Below are 20,420 nucleotides of genomic sequence, written 5' to 3' on the forward strand. Positions count from 1 at the left end.
CAAGTTTCCCAACGCGTCCTGCAAGGGCCCCACATTACCTGGGACCTTCTTTTTACCCCCTATGTATTTAAAAAAAGACTTCTTATTGTCCTTAATCTGGGAAGCTAGTCCCAGTTCCATCTCTGCCTTGGCCTTCCTAACTACCCCCCTACATCCCCGAGCAACTGCAGAATAGCCCTCCTTGGTGATGACCCCTTCTTTCCATTGGGTGTAGGCCACATTTTTAGCAAGGAGACATTCCCGGATGCTTTTGGTGAGCCATGGGGGCTTATGCGCCCTCCTGCTTCCTTTGATCCTCGTTGGGATTACCTTCCTTTGGGCTTGGAGGATCATTTCCTTGAGGAGCAACCACTCTCCTTGGACACGTGTCTCCCCTCCCCTCCAGGACCTCAGTGCTTCCCCAACTATCCTCCTTAGCTCATTGAAATTTGCCCTCCTAAAATCCAGGGCCGCTGCCTTACTGCATGCCTATGCACATCTATGAACTTATATAGATGCAGGCATAGAGTGCCCCTGCAAACACATCTTTTCTATTTCACTCAGAAACACAACCCATACCCATCTTCCCTGGAGCTGCCCAGACCTCACAGCATATGAGTTCATGCTTTGAGTAAAGAATGGATGGGAAAGGTAGGAGGATTAAAATTCTAGCACCCCTCCCTCCTCACAGAAATAAATTAATAAAAATATAAAGATGGTGGAGTAAGTGAGGGGAGAATTTGATCTGGTTTGCACGTCACTTAGAACTTAGGGATAAACTGAATGCTGAGTTGTTATTGAGTTAAATGTAAGGTAACTACCGTAAAATTGATGGGTCACATTCACTAGTCAACTCATTATGACACAGACCTAAAACTTGGCTTAACTGTGGTTTTCACCCACAAAGGGTTGCCACCTCTTCTTTTTGGCTCATATCATAAGATATATAGCTAAATATAACATACTGCCTTCCTTCTAGAACACATCCTGCTTCCTCTGTTTAGATTACAGCACTCTTGATTTCTCATTTATACCAGAAATAATTGCAGTAATTGCCCTGCTATTCTTCTGGGATTTCCTGAATGCTTTCCTAAAACAATGCTCAATTACAGGCAAAGGTATAGTATCCCCTTAGGCATCTTAACAAGTGAGTAGGATAAATAATGTATTAATTAAATAGTCTGTAGCCCTTGCATATTTGTTTCCAAGTGCTATATATTCATTAGAGAGGAAGGATGCTTGCGTGGGACTTGAAATGTTTGGGTTAAGTTCCTGTATTAGCAAGGCAATCTATTTTTTTTCTTTTTCCGATACGTCCAGATTTAGTTCCACTTTTAAGCACCACTGTATCTTATGATAACATTTTTACTGATGTTCTGGCCTGAATGCTTTTGAGTTTATGCATAGATGAGGAACACAAGTGAGTATATCAACTGCAAAAAAAAAATACTGCTCACTATTTCTGCAGGCCTTCATTGAGCAGAGAAGCAAGCTTATGAAGACCAGCCTGGGGGGTAGTATGAAGGTGTATGACACCAGGGTGCTGAGAAAGTCCAACTTCTACCTGTTGGGACAAGTGGGAACCTTGTGTCTTCTTAAAGAGATTGTCAGTTAGTCATCATGTGCATACTTGCCAAGCCATGCAATGGCAATGGCCATGTGCAGTCCGGTAGTCTGCCACTAAACTTAGTCAGTGGGCAGTCATCAACATTATGCAGCATGATGTGTGTTTCACCACAGCTACAGTCGGGATTGTTGTGAAAGCTATTCAGCAAGGCCCACTGATGGCATGGTGGCTTGAAGCCAGGTGGGCAGACTGTAGGATCTATGATAAGGAACTTGTTTAGTGGGCCTGTACCCTGAATCTTACAACTTAACATTGAGGGTCTGTCGGTTGCCAAGTGAAGCCTAATCAATGTTCTTGCTCAAGAACATGCTGTCGACATTGTATGTCTATAGGAGATGCATATTCCATCCGCAGAAGCTGGATGCTACATAATTGGAGGATTTGACTTTCTGCCTTACACACCACATCTGAAGTATGGCTGAGTCACATACGTCCACTCTGACATTACAGATGCAGTCCAGCTGACATCCACTGACCTTTGTGATGCCATCCAGATTGGTGGTTTTCGGGTTGCAAATGTCTGCATTCTCCCAAAGTCAACCGGGACCAACAAATTCTACCGACTCTGCCTTATTCAGCTACTTGGAGACTTTAACAGCCACCATACAGAGTGGGATTACACAGATGCAGATGCCAATGGTGAACAGCTTATAAACTGGGCCTCACAAAATTATCTTGTTCTCAGTCATGACCCCAAGCAGCATGGCATGTTCCACTCTTTTAAATGGAACCATGACTACTCTCCTGACTTGTGCTGGGTCAGTTCAGTCCATGGTCACCCACAGTCAGCATCTTGCCAGGTCTTGGACGACTTCCTGCTCAAGCAGCATAGACTGTCACTGGTTCACCTCAGACTCCAGTTTCCGATGTAGCAAAATCCCCAGTTTTTCTTTTTTTTTAAATTTTGAAATGCATTCCTTCCCTTCCCCAACTATTTGACCTTTTCTCTCCCTCTCTATTCCCTATAGATAAGTCTGAGTAAGTTAAGACATAGGATAAGTTTTAGCCTTTTTATAGCCTTTTTTTTCCTCTCTCCTTCTTTGATCCACTGTTTTATATTGTATAATTATTATGTTTATACTGTTTTACTGATTTTTACTGTTTTTTCTATTGATACTATATGATTTAGGCCTACACGTATAAGTTAGCATAAGTAATGTCAGGTTTCCATTTTGTATGTAAAGCCTCCAACTTGTGTCCTTTGCCTGGGTGTAACCTATGACTCATGTCTAACCAGTCTCGTGTAAATTGGATCCTGAATGAATGGGGATAAATGAGGGTGCTTGAGTTACAATGGTAGCAGGTCTCTACTGAATAATCAACTCAACAAGTGGACCATTGCCTTCCATTGACTCACCCAGGAACCACAGACCTAGCATTTGAAAGACAAAGACCCTTCAGAAATCAGCCAACCCACTATTGCAACACCGACACCTGGAACTGCACGTCCTCGCTGGAGTGCACAAGCTGGGGAACACTCTTCTCAACAACTCAGTGACTGAAAGGGATCTTGGAGTCATTGGTGGCCCATGTCCATCCTGGAGTCAACAATGTGAGGAACCAGTCAGTAAGGCTAACTGCACCTTGTCGTGCATGTACAGATGCATCACAAGCAGGTGCAGGGAGGTGATCCTTCCCCTCTATGCGCCTCTGGTCAGGCCGCAGTTGGAGTACTGCATCCATTTCTGGGCACTGCAGTTCAAGAGGGATGTGGCTAACCTTGAGAGGGTCCAGAGGAGGGCCACTCGCATGGTCAGGGGGCAGCAGGCCAGGCCCTGCCAAGATAGACTAAAGGGCCTGAATCTATTCAGCCTCAACAAGAGAAGACTGAGACGGGATCTGGTGGCCATCTCTAAACTCACCAGAGGGGACCAGCGGAAAATAGGTGAGGCTCTGTTCCCCTGGGCACCACCTGGGATAACAAGGAATAATGGCCACAAATTGATTGAGAGCAGGTTCAGGGTTGATATCAAGAGGCATTACTTTATGGTTAGGGCTGCCAGGCTCTGCAATGGGCTCTCAATGGAGGTGGTGCTCTCCCTTACCTTGGGGGTCATGAAGAGGAGGTTGGATTGATACCTGACTTGGATATGATGATCCCAGCACTTGTTTCTGCCCAGGGCAGGGGGTTGGACTTGATGATTTGTTCAGGTCCCTTCCGACCCTAGAAACTATGAAACTGTGCTCAGTACACCAGGGCTGACCCTTGCCTGGTCATGTCCCTGCCACTAGGGTCATAGAAGGTCTCCATCTGGATCAGCACTATGCCAAGCCACCTATCCACCCAGAGGCCCTGCTGGCAACCCCCTCTGGACAACATGCTGTTGGAGAGGACCCCAACTGGCCATCGAGGATCAACTGGCAGCTCAGGATAGGTAGCTATCGCCCACCTTCCTTCCCCATGCAAAGGACCTGGACTCTGTGTGGGTGTGTATATGAGTACTTGCCTGTGTGTGTAGGAACCAATAACTTCGTGGGGCTGTGTAGTGTGTTGTCTGTTTAATAAACCTGTTATTTTGTAACCCAGAGTTGGGTTTTTGTCTTATTGACCTCCTGACCCTCCTCCTTGATTTGCTGGCTGTCTCCCAGCTTTCTGCTTCTCAGTTTCTAGCCCCAGTCTCCCAGCTTTCTGCCTCTATTTCCTGTCTGTCTCCTCCTTACCACCGGGCTTTTTCCCTTCCTTCTACCCTGGCACCAGTTCTCCCTGAGTAATCCTGGGGCACATTAACCCTAAGTAACCCCAAGCCCCATTGACCTTGAGTAATACTGGGGCCACTTGACCTTAAGTAACCCCAAGCACCAAGTTACCCAAATGCCCCCTACGGTTAATGCACAGCCATGAAAGTGCGTGTTTGTGTATGTGTATTGGGTGTGCGGGTATTCACAATGTCTCATTTTTGGTGTGTATAGTGTGTATGTGCTTGAATTGGTGATAGGTGTGCATGTGCTTAGACTGGTAATCTTGGATGTGCATGTGCCTGAGTTGGTAGTGTGTGTGTATGTGCCTAATGCATGTGTATGCACCTAATTGGTTTTTATGTGCGTGTATGTGCAATTGTCACACCCTCCCATCTAACAGCGCAATTCTGAGATCCTGAGAGTTGGCCTGGCCCCACAGGACAACACCAATCATCAAAAGCTCTAAGAAGAAACAGTGGAACTTCCACAGTGCCGACTGGGAGAAGTATGGCAAGGAATTGGAACAAAGCATTGTGACAATACTGACCCAGAACATTCTGGTGGAGGCGGCCTATAGACATCTCTATGGCAACATTTATAAAGCAGCCTGTGGAGCCATTTCACATGGCTGCCACCCAGTTTATACTCCCTGCCTCAACCCAGAGTGCATCACATTGCTAAATCAGTATGAGTCATGTGGTAACACAGATGTGACCGATCACTTGAGTGAATCATTGGAAGCAGTTTACTGAGCTAGATGAGGAAATGGCTGCGAAGCTGGACTTCATTTATTCTAGCTGGAAGTGTTGGAGTCTACTTTGTTGTCTTGGAGCAGCTCATCAGCTATCAACACCAAGTCACCCTTCCATGGCACCCAGTGAAGTAGCCAGTCACTTACTTCACATAGCAAGAGCACCACTGGAAAAGGGATTGAATAGCTGCCTCCAAAAAGAATGGCAAACTTTCTGCCAGATGTAGCAGACCAGAATCTGTCCAGAACTCTTTACTGTTCTTGAATTTAACAAGGTTTTGGACAGCATCAAGTCTGGCACCGCCCCAGGCTATGACAACATCTCCCCTAAGTTTCTGAAGTATCTCGGCCCATGTGCTCTTTCTTGGTTGGTTTAATACTTTACAAGGGTCACATTTGAGGGAAAGCTGCCAAAGATCCGGTGCATGTCAAAAGTCATTGGCCTCCCAAAACTGGGAAAGGATCTAAACAGATGTCAATCTACCACCTGATATCACTGCTATCTGTCTGTTTTAAAGTCCTGGAGGACCTGATTCCACCATGCGTACTCTCAGAGGTGGAGAACACCCTGAGTATCAAGCAAGCAAGTTTCTTGCTTAAGGTCGAAGTATACACATGACCAAATACTTGCACTAACAACATTAATTGAAAACCAGTTTTCAAAGGAACCTCAAGATGGGCACTGTTTTTCTTGACCTCACAGCAGTATATGATACTGTTTGGCACACCAGTCTGTTAATAAAAATAGCAAGAGTCCTACCTGCATGGGTGACTGACATTGTGCAACTGCTTCTTTGCAATAGGTGGTTCAGGGTGCACATGGGTGAGAAGACAAGTGCTTGGAAAAGCCAGACCAATGCACTGCCTCAGGGATTTGTGCTTGCTCTGACCTTGTACAACCTCTTCACCAATGATCTGCCACAAACCCAGTCATGGAAATCCATCTGTGCTGATGACATCTGCTGTGAATTCCAGGCCTGGATTTTCTCGGAGTTAGAACACACTCTGAACAGTGACATCACAAAGCTGGCTGGCTACTGCAAGACTTGGCAGCTCCAGCCAGGCATCAAATAAGACAGTTTCCAGCATTTTCCCCCTACACAATGCCAGTGCTGCCCAGGAGCTGAATATCTACCTGAATGGTCAGAGGCTGAGGCACGAAGCACAACCTGTCTACCTGGACGTGATGCTAGACTGGACATTGAGCTACCATGAACTCTTGAAAAAGACAGCAATGAAAGTTAAGACATGCAACAACCTCCTTAAGCTAGCTGGGTCATCGTGGGGCACAAGAGCCTTGTACCGTAAGGATGTCAGCTCTCGACATCTCTTATTCAGTGGCGGAGTACTGCACACCAGTTTGGAACTGGTTATCACACCCCAAACTCGTTGATGTGCAACAACATTCAATGATGCACATCATCTCAGAAACTCTTTGACTGACTCCTCTCTCATGTTTCCCAGTCCTGAGCAACACTGTTCCCCCTCATATCTGATGGGAAGTTGCAACTAACAAGCTACTGGAGAAGATCTCTGCCAATCCAAGCCTACCACTGTACAACAAGCTCTTAAATTCACCTGCTGTATGTCCAACATCACGACACTCACTGTAGTCTAAACTGCCACACCAGGACCACACGGTGGACATGCTCTGGTGTGAGGAATGGAGGTCGACATTATCACCAAAGAAGCCATTGTAAAAGATGGGAATACCTATCCACAGATCCCACCTACCCTCTGCTACCACACTTCATGCACTCTGCCATTGGGATAGAGTTTCATGGCAAAATAATGTTTAAAATACTTAGCAATTGTAGGACGATGGTGTGGTGTCTTCTTTAGCATCTAATGGCAAGATGGCATTGGTTAGAAAACAGTGAGGGTTCTAATAAGGGTAATTTCATATGTATGATTATGGCCTATTTTGCCTGCACAGCACCTGTAAGATTAGAGGCAAGTGTCTTTGCATAAATTGGGCTCTGGGCATGGGTGACTTCCATGCCTGTTGCATACAGCAAGAAAGTGCACCCCTTATGACTGGGGAGGGGACAAGAGCAAGAGAAAATAGGGTTGCATTTCTGTGCCCACAACACAGCAACACAGGACGTGGTGGATATATTTTTATAATGGAACCTGTATTGTGGTTAGTATTTGAACAGTTTTATTTGATTACTATTGCTACTTAATTGCTTTTACTTTTGTGCAGCTGTAGGCTTATTACTGTATGATTAATGAGTTGAGCAGTTGTGTGATTATGAAATATTTATTGAAATGCTTGCATTCAGCATCCTGTGAGTGTGTTCTGCTGCATGCTCTCACACAGGCTGTCATCCAGAAAACCACTTTTATAATAGTAAGCTTCAAAAATAAATAAACATTTAGCAACACCATGGCAAGCCTCTCCATTAATGGGAACAAATGTGTGTCCAGAGGGTGTTTGTGCAAATGTTTAAAAAGTGCCACTGGGCAATAATGTCGTGTGAGCCCAGAGCACCTCCACTCATAGGGCAGTTTCAGCTGTTTGAACAACATCTCCTGTTCTTTCCCCTGACTGAGCATCTTGACCTTTGTAGCAAATCATGTCACTGATGTGTGGATTCCGCAGGGATGGAATTCATAGGCTATATCTGCATGCTCTAGTCCACACAGTTATTTATTGACCAATCTGGCCTGGATTTTTTTTGCCTTCCCTATCTGCAATATGTGGTGCTATGGCAGAAAGTCTGTGATTATCAGTGATGATGCATAACTGATGGTGGGGGCAATTGTGAGACTGGAACTGGAGCAGACAGCTGATCCCTGGGAGGTACCTGGCTGATCAGCTGGGCCATAACTTATTCCCCTCTCTGGTCTCTTACACCATGGATTAGGCCAGCAATCTCTGGTCTTCTTTTAGCTTCTGATGCACCTAGGCGTACATCCTTTTTCTGTGGAATGAGCAATTGTTTAAAAGTCTTACCTATGGCCATCCCTTGCCAGTGGATGGCATTCTCACCAAGAGCTCTTTCTGGGAATGTTTACCCATTTGAAGTGGAAACACCCACCAAACCAATGACAGAGCATAGACTTTTTTTTTTTTTGCGTGAGAGAAAAAACAAAAAAAGCCTTCATTTTACAGACCTAACATAACTCTATTTGATTTTTTAACCTTTGGGAATTAACTTTTTTCTTTCTGCCTTGTTCAAAAGCTGATGTTAATGGTGCAGTCTGGGTGAAATGTAATAGTACATGCTAAAATTAATTGCAGTGGTGGTCTGAAAAAAATGCCTGCTGTGTTTTAATCACAGCTGAGCATGTTGGAAAGAACAAGGCGTGTGGATTGGGGTGATACTACCAAAATGTTGTGGTTTCTGATCTCAGCTAAGGCTAATCACACCTCATTTGCATGCAGTATCCTTGTTACAATCCTTGGCATTCTGTACATCTCTCTTAAGGTGCTCTGATTTGCTCATTGTTTATCCATCTGCTCAAGGCCCAACTCTGTTAGCCCTTTCAAGGTTAGCTCATGGAGGTGGATGTTCCTGTACTCTGTTTCCTGGATTACTCACACCAGAGTGCTGGTGTGCTCCTCTAGGCAGATAGCAGTTTACTAGGCACAGGGCATCTCATTGTATTGTATAGCTGAACTGAGCGGTGCACAAAGTGAAACATCCTTTGTGGGGATAAAGGGCTAAACACTGAGCTGGGTTTATGAAATGCGCATGTCTGAACTATGCTAGTTCCCTGGGCTCAAGTTGGCCTTTGACCTTCTGATGTGAACAGGAAGTTAGCTGGTGGGAGAGTTAAAAGGTACAGGTATGGGGAATTGTGGGGACAGCAGTGGACAACAATCTGACAATTTGGTTTTGAGACATGATGCCAAAGTCTTGGCTGCCTTCACTCTGCAAAGCAGGTAAAGCAGGAGGTTGAGCACAGATCCTTATTAGTTATGCTTTGTGCTCTCAGATGAGCTCAGCAGCAGAGGCTGTGTTCACTTCTTGGAAATTTCTATCACTGATGTCAGAGGGTTCAACGTAGGGTGAGCGACCAACTTGTGTATTTTGCATTGCCTGCTCAGTGGCTTCTTTCTGCTCACAAAGGGCATAGACAAAAGTGCAGCTCCTCGCTGTAACTTGGAACACTTTGCAGGAAGTGTTCTGAATTACAGTGATCCCCCGGACCAAACAGAAGTTCACTGTTGATTCCAGGGGGGAGGGGAATCTAGTTTCCTGTAGTCAGTTTCCCTTAGCAATGACCCCTCCTCCCTCCCAGCCTGTGCTGTTTTCAGAATGGGAGGGGGATGGGAGCAGAGGAAGCTTGTTCTAGGGGTCCCCAACTGGCACTGGAGGTTTGGGTGAGTGGATTGGCACCTGAGTGCCAAAAACCTGAGTGAGACTGAACTCCCTCCACTCCCTTTCCCCCTCCCATTCTGAAAACAGTGACAGGCTGGCAGGCAGCACAGACAGAAGTTACTGAAGATGCTATGTTTTGAAAATGTCTTTATTGATTTTTGCAGGATCAGGCCCTTTTAAAGCACATGGCAGCCATGCACTTCTGTTTTGTTTCAGCTATAGAGAACTTGCAGGGCCAGTTCAGGTGAAAACTATCACTTCTGGCCATGCCTAAAGTCCTTCACTTTGCATCTTGTTGGTTATGTCAAGTAATGCAAGCTGGCACCAGTATTTCAGGCCTAGAGAAACTGCATACAGGGGAATGAGAGCAGATTTTGATTCTGGTGTCGTGCCAGTTCAGTTTGTTTTGGAGTATTTCCAGTAAGCATGTAGTCCTGAAGGAGCATGTTATAATAATGCAGAGCACTGCTCTTATCTGGAAGAGACCCTGCCAAGAACTCCATGCGCACACAGCTTGCTTTAGCAATTATAGTCATGCCTTTGCTTTTCTCACAGCAGTATTTCTAATCCTGCTTGAGCTGAGCCCATTTGAACATCCCATAGGATCTCTCTGTCTAAATGTAGCAGAACTACAAGAATAACAAGTCAGAGCCAAGCGGCAACAAGCCAGACTCCAGCTTGATACAAATCAGCTGAGTTGAAGTGGGTACTCTGTACACACTTTCTCCCAAAAAATATATCTGTGTAAGAACTTCCTGATTTCCACTCTTGTCTTTTCTGTCACATCACTGCAGGCAGAGTTGTGATTTTGTTGCCTTGAGCAGAGATGCTACAGAGTGCCAGAGAGCTGGAAAGGGAGGTGTGCCAGAGACCAGGGGTGTATGCAGAGTGCTGCATTATTCTGCAGGTGCTCCCTTTAAATTGGCACCTGAGGTTCATGCCCTGCTTGTCCTGCTCATCTCATATGACTGGCTGTAGCAAATGAAGTTGTCCTTTGTTCACAAAACTGGACTAGAAGTCAAGAGCTCTGCATTCTTTTATCTACTTCATTTGCTCTGCAGTGTTGAGCACAACCATAATCTTCACCATCTCTGAGATGGAGATAGTTAAAACTCTTCTAAAGTTTGTGGAGAACATTGGATGAAAAATGTTTATATATGTGGAGTGCATTATGAGTGCTTGTTGCTGGTTCAGCACATTTCCTTTTGTTAGCCATTTCCCCTTTTTCTCATCCAGGCCTCTCGCGTTTATGCAGATTATTTTCTGTGCAATGCACACTTGCTGGTTTAACCCTTATGCTGGAGAATTTATGAGTTGAGGAGCAGGTGAGAATTTTTAAGAATACAACTGATTAAGCAATACCTCTTCTTGAAATATAAAAAGATATTTCAGTGTCAATCCTGCACTGAATCCACTCCAGTGACTATCAGTTGGTGTATTTCACAGTAAGGGATTCATAGATGCTAGGGTTGGAAGGGACCTCAACAGATCATCAAGTCCGACCCCCTGCCTGGGCAGGAAAGAGTGCTGGGGTCAGATGACCCCATGCAGATGCCTATCCAGCCTTCTCTTAAAGACCCCCAAGGTAGGGGGGAGCACCACCTCCCTAGGAAGCCCATTCCAAATTTTGGCCACCCTTACCGTGAAGAAGTTTTTCCTGATATCTAGCCTAAATCTGCTCTCTCTCAGTTTGTGACCATTGTTCCTTGTTACCCCAAGAGGCACCCTGGTGAACAGAGCATCTCCAATCCCTTGCTGTGTCCCCCTAATGAATTTGTAGGTGGCCACAAGATCACCTCTCAGCCTTCTCTTGCGGAGGCTGAAGAGGTCCAGGTCACTTAGTCTCTCCTCATAGAGCTTGGCCTGTAAACCCTTAACCCTCCTCTGGCCCTCTCAAGGCTATCTACATCCTTCTTAAATTATGGCACCCAAAACTAGATGCAGTACTCCAACTGCAATCTGACTGATGTTGTATAGAGGGGAAGTATCACCTCCTTGGTTCTATTTGTCATGTGTCTGCTGATGCATGATAAAGTGTGGTTAGCTTTGCTGATGAACATAAGTAGTCAGTATGACGAAATCATCTTGGAGTCCACAATGACCCCGAGATCCCTTTCTGCTTCTGTGCTGCTGAGAGGGTCATTTCCTAGCCAGTAGGTGTGCTGGATATTTTTACACCCTAGGTGCAGCACTCTGCATTTGTCCTTGTTGTATACTGCAGCCTATTGTGTACTGCCCACTTTTCCAAACTGTCCAGATCTGCCTGCAATTGCTCCCTATCCCCCAGAGTGTTCACTTCACCCCACAATTTAGTATCATCCGCAGACTTGGACAGAGTACACTTGATGCCCACATCCAAGTCACTGATGAAGACATTGAAGAGTACAGGTCCAAGGACCGAGCCCTGTGGGACCCCAGTACCTACCTCTTTCCAGGTCAATACCAAACCGTCTATTACCACGCTGGGTGTGACCCCCCCAAGCCAATTTGCCACCCACTAGAACTGTGTAAACATCTAAGTCACAGCTTCTTAATTTATTTATGAGAATGGGATGACAGACTGTATCAAAGGTCTTCCTAAAATTCAGGAAAATGACATCCACCACTACTTCTGCATTTACGTGTTTTGTGACCTGGTCATAAAACGAAACCAGATTAGTCTAGCATGATCTACCTGCTACCAATCCATGCTGGTTGCCTTGCTGCATTATTTTTCCTTCTGGACTCCCACAAATATGATCCTTAATAATCTTTTCAAAGACTTTTCCAAGGACGGAGGCAAGACTGACTGGCCTATAATTACATGAATTCTCCTTCCTCCCCTTCTTGAAAATAGGGACCACACTGGCCCCTTTCCAGTCCTCTGGGACCTGAACCAAGTGCCATGAGTGCTCAAACAGCCATGCCAGTGGTTCTGCTATGACACCGGCCAATTCCTTCGGTACTCTCAGATGCAGCTCATCTGGGACTACCAACTTAAACGCATCCAACAGTTGGTGGGCCAGTGTCCCTCTGATGCCCATCTAAAAACCCATTAGGAGATTTACCTTGACCCTTGTTCAAGAACACTAAGGGAAAAAAGCTCAGCCTTGTCCCCTCAGTCTGTCACTAATTGCTCCTGCTTGTTCAGTAGGGGTCCTATGCTGCCCTGAGTCTTCCTTTTACTCCCTACATACCTTAAAAAAAAAAAAAAAAGCTTTTTGTTGTTTTTAATTTGTGTTGCCAACCTCAGCTCTGTAGTTGCTTTGGGATAGATGGAGGGCCTTAACACATGGGAAATTGAAAAGGTAAACTATTATTCCAGTGTTATTTAGGAATAACTGCTGAAATCAATGCAACAATATTATTTTAATGCTACTGTTAGAAGAGAAATAGCCACTGCACGAGAGGAAGTGAGAGAACTACTTTATTTTACAGCTTCCGCTCACTAACCTTCCCTGTTACAGCTTGATCCATTTGTAAGTTATGCCACTCCCCATTTCCTGGTACCAGTTTACTAGCATGTGGCATACTTTGCTGTTAAGCTAAGCTCCACATTCAGCCTGTTTCATCCCTGACCTGATGGAAGACAATGCTATTTTTCTAGGAAAGATAAACCATCCTTGGAGGCTGGCATCTGGGAACAGTTGATCAAGCCTTTTTAGTATGTCTGAACTATGTAATGGTTATTCTAATTAAACTGATCAAAAGTCCCTTTTTTGGTTTTTCCCCTTTGTACCAGGACACTTTGCCACTGGAATCTCATTGACTTCCACAGAGGTTGGTCTATTTTCATCAGCATGAGTAAGAGGAAAGCCAGATTGTTGGGATTTTTTTTGTCTTGGGCTCACCTTCTTCATCTGTGTTGCCAATAAGACCATTATTTCACAGAATCATAGAAAATTAGGTTTGGAAGGGATCTCAAGAAGTCATCTAGTCCAACCCCCTGCTGAAAGCAGGACCATCCCCAGGGATTTGTTGAGCTGGGCCTTAAAAACCTCCAGGGATGTAACCCATTCCAGTGTTTCACCACCCTCCTAGTGAGAGTTTTTCCTAATATCCACACTAAACCTCCCTTGCTGCAGCATGAGACCATCTCTCCTTGTTCTGTCATCTGTCACCACTGAGAACAGTCTAGGTCCATCATCTTTGTAATCACCTTTCGGGTGGCTAAAGACTGCTATCAAATTCCCTCCCAGTCTTGTCTTCTGCTGATTAAATAAACACAGTTCCCTGAGCCTTCTCTCATAAGGCATGTGCCCCAGCCCCTGAACCATTTTCATTTCCTTTTGCCAAACTCTTTCCAACTTGTCCACATCCTTTCTATAGTGCGGTGCCCAAAACTGGAAACAGGACTCAAGATGTGGCTGCACCAGTTCAGAATAGAGGGGAATAATCACTTCCCTCGATCTACTGGAAACTCTACTAATGCAGCCCAGTATGCCGTTAGCCTTCTTGGCAACCAGGACACACTGTTGGCTCATATCCATCTTATTGTCCACTGTAACCCCCAGGTCCTTTTCTGCAGAGCTGCTGCCTAGCCAGTCTGTCCCTAGGCTGTAGCAGTGCATGGGATTGTTCCATCCTAAGTGCAGGACTTTGTACTTGTCCTTATTGAACCATATGAGATTTCTTTTGGCTCAATCCTCCAATTTGTGTAGGTCACACTGAATCCTAGTCCTACCCTCCAATGTATCTACTACGTACCCCCAGTTTGGTGTCATACGCAAACCTGTTGAGGGTGCAATCCATGCCATCTTCCAGACCATTAATGAAGATATTGAACAAAACCAGGCCCAGGTCCAACCCCTGGGGCTCTCCACCTGATACCAGCTGCCAATAGACATTGAGCTATTGATTATTACCTGTCGAGCCTGACAATCCAGCCAGCTTTCTATCCACCTTACAGTCCATTCATCCAATCCATATTTAAGCAGCTTGCTTACAAGAATACTGTGGGAGATGGTCTCAAAAGCATTGCTAAAGTCAAGGTATATTATGTCCACAGCTTTCCTCGCATCCATAGAACCAGTCATCTCATCATAGAAGGCAATCAGGTTGGTCAGGCATGACTTGCCTTTGGTGAATCCATGCTGACTGTTCATAATCCCCTTCTCCTCCAAGTGCTTAGAAGTGGATTCTTTGAGGACCTGCTCCATGATTTTTCCAGGGACTGAGGAGAGGCTGACTGGTCTGTCATTTTCTGGATTCTTCTTCTTCCCTTTCTTAAAGATGGGTACTATATCTGCCCTTTTCCAATTGTCTGGGACCTCCCCTGATCACCTTGAGTTTTCAAAGATAATGGCCAGCAGCTCTGCAATCACATTATCCAACTCCCTCAGCACCTTCAGATGCATTGCATCCAGTCCCATGGACTTGTATGCATCCAACTTTTCTAAATAGTCCCTAACCTGTTCTTTCACCCCTGAGGGCAGCTCACTTTCTCAGCAAACTGTACTGCCCAATGCAGTAGTCTGGGAGCTGTGAAGACCAAGGTAAACAAGTCACTGAGCACTTCAGCCTTTTCCTCTGCACCTGTCACTAAGTTGCCTCTCCCATTCAGTAAGGGACCCACACTTTCCCTGACCTTCCTCTTGTTGCTAACATACTTGTAGAAACCCTTCTTGTTGCCCTTCATGTCAGTTGCTAGCTGCAACTCCAGTTGCTCTCTGGCCTTCCTGACTTCATCCCTGCATGCCCAAGCAAGATGGGCAACTGGTGCCTCCTGGGTCTGGGGGATCACCAGATCACCGACGGGGGGGTGGGGTGGAGAGGGGGTGTCCCCCGGTGGCCGATTGCCAGACCCGGAACCACCAGTGGCGAAACCGCTGGCACTGCTGGTCGTGTGGCTGGCGCTTCTAGGGGGTGCACAGCCGATCTCAGGGGGTGCTCATGCACCCGTGTACACCCCCTATACGTCGCCAGTGCCAAGCAATATTCTTACACTCTACCTAGTTGTCTAAACTTCCATTTCTTGTAAGCTTCCTGTATGTGTTTAAGCTCACTGAAGAGTTCTCTGCTAAGCCAAGCTGGTCACTTGCTACATTTGCTATTCTTCCTGCACGTTGGGATGGTTTGGTCCTGTGCCCTTGGTAAGGTTTCTTTAAAATACAACCAGCTCTTCTGGACTCCTTTCCCCCCTGAGGCCTGGCTTCTCAGAGTATCCTGCCTGTCCCTGAGGGAGTCAAAGTCTGTTTTTCTGAAGTCCAGGGTCCTTACTTTGCTGCTCTCCTTCCTTCCTTTTGTCAGGATCCTGAACTCAATCATCTCGTGGTCACTGCTGCCCAAGTTGCCATTCACTTCTACATCCCCCATCAATTCTTCTCTGTTTGTGAGCGGCAGGTCAAGAAGAGCACGACCCCTAGTTGGCCTCTCCAGCACCTGCACCAGGTAGTTGTCCCCAACAATCTTCAAAAACTTCCTGGATTGCCTTTGTGCTGCTGTATTGCCCTCCCAGGAGATGTCAGGGTGATTGAAGTCCCCCTTGAGACCTAGGGCCTGTGATTTGTAAACTTCCACCAGTTGTCTGAAGAAAGCCTCATCAAACTTTCAAAGGTTTCTAAATGCTTACAATGTAACTATTGTGAAAAACTCATTTCCTGTAGCATCTGCATTCATTGAGCATCTTTCATCCCTCTCTTGTTTCCTGCTCTCTTATGCTGGTGGGACATGTATTGCCTTCAAAAGATATTTAACCTTTACAGACTTAATACTCATATATTTTTTCCTTTTTAACTTCTAAATCTGTTATGTTCTCTAACATCCCTGTTGGGAATCCTACCTCTCCTCCTCGCTACTGCATTGTTACAGCTGTTTCTTGTAGGTCATTCTTTCTTGCGTAATATTCCTAATATCTTGCAGGTGCATAGGAAGTGCTAATTAATTAAGCCTAGGTCAGGAAATGTCAATATCTCTATTTATACATGGGGAAAATTGGCTCAAGAGAGGCTAGATGACATGCTCGAGACCTCTATGCTAGTTAGTGGCACAATGGGGTTTGGACTTATCTTCCAGTTTTGCATTCTGACCATTAAATACCATTACTTCTCTCTCTTATCAGTGCTATTTTTTCCTGTAGGTCCCTCCTGTAATCTGGCCTAGCCTCTGTTTTATCATAGTTGTATTTACCCTGTCTTATATTTTGTTTTTTATGAGAGATAGCAATCCAGGTCTACAGCATAGAATCACATCCGCATAGAAGATTGTGGTATGTGATTCTTTGTAGAAAGGGAGGACAGAAGTGCATTATATATTGCTACAAGGTGTAGCACGTTATGCAATTACAAACAGTCTGTAAAATGCAGAAGTGGAGTCACCCAACTCTGCTTTTACGGTTCTGTGACAGTCTGCCTTCTGTTGCCTCTATTGCCTGTTTTGCTTACCACTTCCTTCCTGTTCCTGCCTATTCCTGCTGAACTGTCTTTATTATTGGCAGAGGTTTGAAGGAAAAACCATTTTTCTGCTTGTCCAATGCAATATTCTTCCTTCACTGTGATGACTGATATTTCCACTTGCGATGTATTCCTTTGACAGAAGCCTAAGTTTCCGTAAATGTCCTGTATCAAGCTCACTGAACCACTTTATACTAGTATCTGTACCCCTCGAATAATGTATAGGCTTGAATAACATATAGCATTGTTAATGCAGTTTTATAATAGGTTATGATTTTGTTTTTTGTATTGTACTTTTGCATTTCTAGGAGTCTTCTGTCTGGATAAACAACCATCATTTTGTGAGACACATCTGATGTAGCATGTAATGCAGCTGACACACGTTATATGCTCTCATGCACACTTTACTTTTTATTTGTTATTTAATCTAAAATGGAAGTCATCTCCAGTGTATAGGATTGCACACCATGCATGAAAAGTATAAGCTAGTAGAAAGAGAGATTTTTCCAAACCATGAAAAATGCTAATATTTCCAACATCAGGAGCTAATATCAGAATAGTTTGTGGCACAGAAAGCTTTGATAATTTTTGCATAAAAAATTCTTAGCTTGTCATTTCTGTTAATGTCAAAGCATTTTGATGTCTCTTCATGACCTATTAAAATATTTTGTTTTGGCTTGGTTTGATGTGGCTCTGAGTTCCCCTGGGCATTGTGGTACTGCACAGGAGCTATAGTTCAGTGATCATATGACTCCTGTGATGTGAAACAATTTTTCATCCGGAAATGAAATCTTGGTATATTGTGATGATGTAGCCTAATTGTGAAATCCAGCCCACAGAAAGAACAGGGGCATGAAGCCCCTGGACTGCCACAACTCCCTGTTTCATGGGGCAGCTCAGGCAGACCCAGAAAAATGTCATACTAAAAAGCTTTTCAAACCAGTTCAACTTGAAAAAAAAAAAAAGTATTTTGACTGGAAGCCAGAATGAAGTATTTTGTCTCAATTTTTCAGCTTGAAATTTTAAAAAAATTAGCAAAAAGTGAAGATTTTGGATTTGGAGAAACTGCCTTTCCCGTTGGAAAAATTATTCCATTGGTAAAATCCCAACCAGCTTTCATGCCCGACACTTACTAGCTAAAGGACCAAATATATGTGCCAGAGGACAGCACGTAAGAAGGACAGAGGAGACCAATAGCATCATGGCAATGCCCCCATGAGTAGACTAGTTTCCATATATGGTGAAACAGGTGTAGTGACCCTAAACAGATTCTGCCTTTAGATCCTACTTCAGAACTCCAATAAGATTCTGGCTAGTTGGTGTTAGTAAAAATGTGAAAACTTTCACTTTCTCCTAGAAGGGGGAAATGGAGGCTGCTTCTTGGAAAAGCTATGAGAGCTGCAGGGGGACTGCATACACAGGGAAGGAGACAGCATTGCAACATTTCTTTCTCATTTTGTGAGCTAGCTTGGTAATGATGAGTGTAGGAGTTTAGGGACAGACCTTCAGTTGGTATGATTTCAGTGGAGAAATGCCAGTTGACACCAACTGAGGATATTTTAAAACTGAGCTTTACATTTTGTAGGAATTAACAATTTAGATGCTCAGCTTAGTACAAGACCATTTCCTACTAAGTACTGGTGAGCATTTTCCCAATAGAATAACCCTAACCTCTGTGAACCATGCATATCTACTTTTGTCTGTGTTCATGTAAGAAGTGTGTGGTGTAACTCCTTGCTTCAGGATTGCTAGCTGGTTGGCCGGCTGGGGTCAGGAAGAAATATCCTTCCGCTAGCTCTGTTGCCCAAAGCATTATTGGGGTGTGTTTATTAACCTTCCTGGGATGCACTGGATGTTGGCTGCAGCTAGAGGGTGGTTTTAGTGTAAGCTGGTGCTTCATATGTTACTGAGAAATCTTTCAGATGCCCGTTTGGTGGGTCTTGCTTGTATGCTGAGGACAAACCAGAACTGGAGTCAGGAAGGGATTTTCCAGTTGCTCTGTAGATCAGACTGCCAAGGATTTTGGGGGGTTTTGTTGTTATTTTTTTGGGTTTTTTGGTATGCTGTAGTGTTTTTTAAATTGGGTGCTTTGTGGCTGTGGGTGTAGCTGTGGCTATGGCTGTGGCATACAAAAGGTATCCTAGTGCATGTTCCTGTGGGCCCCTTGGGCAAATAGTTGCCTGAGGATGCAGAGAACTGGACTGTGGCGGGTTCTTGCGAGTCACAGTATGGTTTTAGCTTCTGCCTTTATTGGCTGGCAAAAGATATCTCAATCATTGCTTTGTATTTCTAGCACTTACGTTCCAAAAAAGTGAGTAAGTGGGAAGTTGGGGTCTCATTACACATGACACTTAGCACGTGCTAACTACACTTACAAAGCTAGCACCTGAGCATTCAAGCAGTACAGCATGTGCATGTCTAATAAAAGATATCATCTCTACTATGAATCCTGATTGCAATATGTAGAATAGGCACAACTGGTCTCCTTCTTCACTTAGGGCCCTAGGCATGTGCCTAGTTTGCCTGTGCATTAATCTGGCCCTGCCTGGAACCACCTGTGCTGCTCCTTCCTCCCCCAAGCTTCAGAGTCAGTTAAAGGCTTGGGTGTAGCGCAGAAACTGGGAGCAACACTGGCACAACACAGGAGGTGGTCCCAGTCCCTGCACCTCACAGGAGCCAGTTCAAGGGGCTGGAAGGGGCTCCTGTGCTGTGCTAGTATCACTCCTAAGCGTTGCACTGCATTGGAGTGTTGAACCAACTCCCATGCAATATGAGGACTAGGTGCTGGTGTCATTTCAAGCCCCTGAACTATGTTGGAGCCTTGACCCAGCTCCAGTGGACCCCAGGACTGAGAAAATCAGCTCATTTTCTGTTTCAGCCCAGGGATCCACTGCAGCAGGTTCAAGACTCCAGTGCGGTAGTATAATCTATATTTAGATCATAGTAACTGTGAACGTGTGACTACTTAGAACATGTTCTAAGTTATATTAATGCTTTCTATGATTTAAATTTAATATGTGCTACGTGTAATGTGTTGTGAGGCCCTGAGATCCTGCTCTCTACATCATACATCCAGGGAAATGGATGCTATGCCATTCACATCAGTGGACTTTCTATGCAAATAGGCTCAGAATTTACTCTGTTTCATTGAACGTCATGGACAGTGACAATTTAATGCACAACTGTGCAGGGTGCTGAGTAGGGCTGTGCAAAGCTTTGGGTGGTGATTCGATTTGGAGGAGATATGGCCTGATTCAGTGGCCGAATTTCCAAATCTGAATTAAATTAGGGAACCAGTAAAAAGGTCTGAACTGATTTGAAGCTCTCTGAATCTTCAGAAAATATTCAGAGGGTTTTGATGATTTGGACAGTCCCTGCCTGTGCAGCAGGGAGCTGGACCCAGACTTGGAGCTGGTAAGTAGGCGGAGGGGGAGGGGACCATGGGGGGACCTCTCCCAGGCCCCATCCCCTGCCTGCTCCCCCAGTCCCCCGACCCCCGCCTGCTGTCCTAGCTCCCCCATGGCTGCCTCGCCTGCCCCAGCTCCTGGTGCTTTAAAAAAAAAAGCCCCTACTTACCGGGTGGTGCTGAGTGGAGGGTAGATCCCCACTGCCCCTCACTGCCCCACACTGTGTGGGGGGCTCTGCACTAGCTCCCTGCCCACCCCACCCCGGTCCCCCAGCGC

The sequence above is a fragment of the Gavialis gangeticus genome, unplaced genomic scaffold (assembly GCF_001723915.1).
Source record: "Gavialis gangeticus isolate Ggan-Ray unplaced genomic scaffold, GavGan_comp1, whole genome shotgun sequence".
Lineage (NCBI taxonomy): Eukaryota > Metazoa > Chordata > Crocodylia > Gavialidae > Gavialis > Gavialis gangeticus.